Here is a 6,019-nt window from a genome sequence, read left to right on the forward strand (position 1 = left end):
TTTTTTTTTTCCACAAGATGTCTCATCTTATCGCACCGTTATCCATTGCACACATGCCCTGCCGAGAACTTACATGAATTGATTATTTCCAGTTCTCCAATATTTTTACTGGTATTAGCATTCTCTATTCATGGTTTCCATTTATCTCATAACCCAGGTTTAATGTCCATGACATTTACTGTCGCCCATATCCTTTTACAAGCACTTGTGATTCCCTGCACCTTCTTTCCAGAATCACCAATTAATACTACATCATCTGGAAATGTAAATAGCATACTATACGTCATTCACACCACCTTTCCATATCCCACATACGAATATTTGCAACTACATCAGTTCTTTCCTTAATGTCTCTCATTACTTCATCTATAAAATTTATAAATGGCCGAGGTCAGGTAACACATACCTAAGAACTATATCCACACCAACTAAATTACTCTTCTTCTATCGGTAAGTTCAATCCCAACCGTCGATTTCATCATTCATCCTTAATACCCCAACGTCTCAACCCACATAAAGATGATTGTTTGCTGGTCAGTGAGTGTGTGCGTGTGCGTGTGTGTGTGAAATTTCTCCTTGAATAAATGTGAATCATGACCTAAAAGTTTTCTTTCCAGGAATATATATTTTTTTCCGTCCCTGATTTAGGACAAAATATAGTTGCATTTTCATGTGGAAAAGTTGGATATGTGATTTTCCCTTTTTATTTTTATTTTTTTTTTTTTTCTGTGAACTTTCTTGGTTACTGACTGACTGATTAAACCTGTGATTAGTTCATCTACAATACAATTCGGATATGATATGGCTTTGCTCATATGTAATGGTAGATGCCGCCCTCTCCTCCCCTCATTGAAGTTCTGATGACTGGTGAAATATTTTTTTCAAATATAACCTTTATTGATTTTGGACACACGCATAGGTAATTTTTAAAAGTACCTACCACCCTTTTGACAAATATTAATTAATGTTTTCACTATCCTATTTGAAGTACTAATTTACCGTTTGTTATATGAATTGTCCTTGGTGTGATGAATGAGAAATAAAAAAATGGTGTGACGTTGTGCAAAACGGGTTATGAGGAAACGATGTACAGTAATGTTCAAACTGAATTTATTGATTTACAAAATGGAAAATTGTTCAATTATAATAACTTCATCTCGTCGCATTTCACACTTAGCCCTTGCTAGTCACTGATAGGCCTTGCAACTTCATCCTATTAATTACTGTTAAGAATCTTGCTACGGACATGAGGTGGTCTGATGTAAATGACTACGGTCCCATTGAGACCAGCAAAGCTAACAGAGTGAGAGACTGTTAGGATATGATCCAGAAACGAACATGCCTTATTCAGCAATATAGGTAAATTAATCAGCAGTGTAGTAAGATAATTTGAATGCTGATAAATATAAAGACAGAAATATGTTGAGACGCAGAACCATAAAGGAAAAAAAATCTGTTTATGAATCTACCCAAGACATCGGAGTAACTTGCTGGTCGTCTTGGAAATAAAATATATTTTTTTTTATCCACACCAGGTATGGTATTTTACTTTAGGAGGAAACTTTGCATTTGCTCTTGCGTCATATTAATGTTTACACTTAAATATTTACACGACATTAGCTTCAGCCGCCTATAATCTTTTGCTAGAATTAATTCTTAAAGCGCTCGTACAAGCTTTCCAGTACAATAATAATCTCTTGTTTGCGTATGAAGATGTTTCCTTTAAACGGAACACCGACTTCTCATATATTTTTACTCAATTTTAAAGTTCAGCGGCTCTAAAGAAATACAAAATCGTACGTAGGTATAATGGTTCTGCAGCTTTAAAAATAATATCTAGGCTCTATTTCAATTCCTCTCACAATTCCCCTGTATTTACTTTCAGTCTATTTCATTTCTAACAGTATTTGCCTTATTCTTTGGAAATATATGCTTAGGAACAAGGGCTTATTTAATTCTTGTCTCTGTCACGGTGTTCCCACTACAAAGTTCCGAAATAAAACTGCCTCGTCATTTTGGTTTATTTCAGACCCAACTGTCATGGGAAGTTGTTATAATTCGTTTTAGCCAAATTATTACCGGAAGTGCATATTCTCGCGGCGGAGACCTAGTCATTGCGTGGAAAGAAAGCCTTCGTTAGAAAGAATTCGTACTATGGTGCTTATAAAAACACTGTATGGCTTATTGCTGAATTTTCAGTTATCTTCTCATTTTTATGTTTCTTTTGTCTTTGTGCTGAATTATCTAATTCTCTTTATTCTTATTTCAGTAAAATTGTAATGTTTCCTACTGCTTAACGTTTTTTCGTAATTAAAAGTAATTATATTAGACATACATTTTTGTTTTTCAATAAGAACTTCAACTTCCTGTTTTCATTTTGAGCAATGAATATAGTGCTTAGCGGGCAAGTGACATCACCTTTAAGTTTTGCTGCTTTTTCCCCAGAGAGCTAGATGAAAATCCATTAACTTATCTTTAGTTATCTGAATTTTTGCAGTTTTTGATGATTTTGATGTAATTAATTGTATTCTAACAAAAATATATAAATCTCAGAAGTAACAGCTGTTTTAATGCAAAATTATTGTAAAATATGACGCAGTTGCCAAGTATAGTGTGAGGTAGAGGATCTTTCCTCATCAACTACATGCTCTATTTATCCTTTTAGGAACCAATTTTGTCCCAGTATAAAATTGTGGAAAAATTTCTTTTCAAATCTCATTTCACGGTAGATTTCTCAAATTCTCCTGCGATAAATCATAACGGTTCGGTGCTGATCTGTTGTTATACATATTGCATGAAATAAACTTCATCCCACCCATTTGTTTACTCGTTGTTTTTAGATGAAGCCAATATTTTGGCGGAACAGAATCTTGCTTTTGGGCCGCCCGCAAGCCCGGTTGCAAAGTTTGCATCCATGGTATTGAGGTTGTTAGTTCGTATGTTCTTTTTATTATAGCCTAAAGTAAGCTATTTATGGCATGTGACAAAATCATGAAAGAAATTACCGATTTATTATTTAATTATTATTATTATTATTATTATTAATTATTATTATGATTATTATTATTTAATAGTTTATTATTATTTAATTATTATTTATTAATATTTATTATTATTATTATTATAATATGTGGGAAGTAGACCCTCTTTCAAACAGGTATTATTGAAAGTGATCGCTGCTTCAGCTGCATTTAGCTTATATCGAGTTTTCTCTGTTTTTCTACTAACTAACTTTTCTTGGTTACTGCATTGCGCCAGTAGGTCTCCGATATTTGCCATTTCTGGATCGGGATATAATACTGATGCATACAAGTTACGTCCGGTAACTGAAATCTTGAGATCATGGTCCATAGAGTTTTCTCAGGTAGGTATAGTTATATTATCAGCCACTACGAGTGCTATAGGCCAACGTTTCCCTCAGGTACCACTGAGCATGTTCACGGAAAAGGGCTGGAATAGATTGGTGTCCTACTCTGCATATATACGCGGTGGTCATGCACGATGAATTTCCCTCTCCAGAAATGACAAGTATCAGAGAGTTACGGCGCAATGCAGTAACCATGAAAAGTCAATTAGTAGAAAAATAGAGAAAGCTCTATATAAACTCAATACAGCTGACGCAGCAGTCACTTTCAAAATTATTATTATCATATTATTATAAGCCAAAGTACAGGATTAGGCATGAATGACGAAATATCTCAGAGACCCTTTGTATCACATGGCTTTGGAGGCGTTGATGATGACGATGATGATGATGATGATGATAACGACGACGGTTACTATGAACCATTAAGACTCGTGTAATAAGCCATTGACCTCGAACTTATATATAAACAGCTCCAACGGAATACAATACTCCTTACCATTTGATTTGAGCTAATTTGCATAGTGAGCGGCAAATTCCATTTTGGAAACAAGATTAGGTCAACTAAAACTAAAAAGGGGAAAAGGGGAAAAGATAACATGAAAGAGCATCTGAAAAAGTACGAAACTATAGAAAAGATACAAGAGTATTGTCTTTGCGTTTGGAGTTTTTGTCATGAGCTTCAGTTGGCCTCATTGATGTTACAAACTATAGAGGCCTAATCGTGATTTAGAGTTCCACCTATATAACTGATAATAGTGGTAAGTTCAATAACAAGCGATAATAATAAAGGAAAACTGATTTGACAACAAAAGTAAGGTTTCCAATTTTTAAGAATTCTCTTAACAACCCGACGACGAAACAAAGATTCTGTTTAAATAGGCCTCAGAAACTTAGATATTTTCGTCAGCGGCGTGATTGGTGGTGATAAATTATAGTTTTTAGTTCTGACAAAAAACGTAGACGTATCCATAGACTACGATTGTATTACATTTCGAAAGTGTAGTGTCCACTGGATATGTTCACTTATATATATTTGTTTGGCTGTGTATGGTAAATTGTTGGTTTATAATGAGTTTTTTTATGGTGGCTGGTTAAGTGAACGTTTATTATGTTGTTTGGTTAGTTATGTGCTTTGTCGGCTGGGTGTGTGCTCTTTGATATATTCGGTAGCAATGGATTTTTACTATAGTGTGAGTTGGCTTCTTGGTACTTTTTATGTCGTACAGCTAAAATACTTTTGTAATATGTTGGATTGCTATATATTCATAACTCATTTTGGTTACTTTGTTGCCCAGTTATTAGTGGGATGTATTTTAATAAAAATATTCTTATTTCTTCTACATAAAACGATATTCTGCTTTCATGACATTAACAAAAGTGCAGATTTCCTTTGCGTCTATGAAAAGTAAAAATGACAAAATCAAATCCAATATCTGCACAGCTGAAACAATTTATTGAACAAAATGGATCAGATAACTCTTGGTAATGTAAGTGTTTACATAATAAAAATATGGAATGTTAGTCCATATATATAAAAGAATAAAACTAAAGAGGTCAACCAGATTGCTTGCAGGAATGTGATCAGACTAGAGACGCTAAAGATGACGTATACAATAAAAGTAGGCTAAGATAACATGCCGTCACCTGTAGTCATTCAATTGTTATAAACATTAGTCCAAGCTCCCTGCTTGAGAACAACTACCGCCTACGTGATCTGTAGCGTGTCTCATTTGATTGTGTGTTCGTATGTACTATGTCATCTGATAGTATGTTCATATGTTTCGAACTACTGTCTGTTCCTTCATAACTTGTAACAGAGATGGTAGACAGGCAGAAGAGAGTTAGCTATCGTCATTAGAAGACCTGTACCTCTTTACCTAAGCTTTATCATGTAGAGGAATAGGATTAGCCATTATCATTGGCAGAAGCGATCAAGCTATCGTTATTAGAAGACTTGTACAATCATATCTGATCTTCAGCATGTAAAACTTCAGAAGAAATTATATCTATTTTTATACTTAGTGTTTTCTACAAGAACCTCACCGAACCATGAGTTTAACACATCGTCGTAAAGATAATACCGACTTCGTAAGTGATCTACAAAACCCCAGACACTCCATTGAAGATGGAAGTGCAATACCAACCGACTTAGCGTATAGATTATCGCTAGTCTAACATTACCTCATAGGGCGCCTTATCATACAAGGCACAAGCCCTAATATTGGCACTAAAAGATTTGTAATTTATTAAATTCCCCTCTCCCATTTTTAAAAGAATGGGAAAAATATTTTGTCTGATTATATGCCATGAAAAAACTGCCTAAGCAATTTTCCTATTTCTATGTTGTTAATCTTACACAATATAAACTTCTGGACTGTATGGAACCAATATCAATCATATTGTGTTTGGATATAGAAAAGAAACTTCTAAGCTGCGTCTTTTCAAAATATAAGCTCACATTATTTCTCAGTATTTCCATTACGAGTCCGTCCTTTATGAAGATAATGTATAATATAAAACATAGATATATTCAGAAATAATACTTATTTAAAAATTAAGATATGCAGTCATAATTTGCTTCATTCCATCACAGATGAGACCAATAAATGATATCAGACCTCAGCTGTAACGTAAACTCAGAATAAACTATAA

This window comes from Macrobrachium nipponense, chromosome 10 (assembly GCF_015104395.2).
Source record: "Macrobrachium nipponense isolate FS-2020 chromosome 10, ASM1510439v2, whole genome shotgun sequence".
NCBI classification, from domain to species: Eukaryota; Metazoa; Arthropoda; class Malacostraca; order Decapoda; family Palaemonidae; genus Macrobrachium; species Macrobrachium nipponense.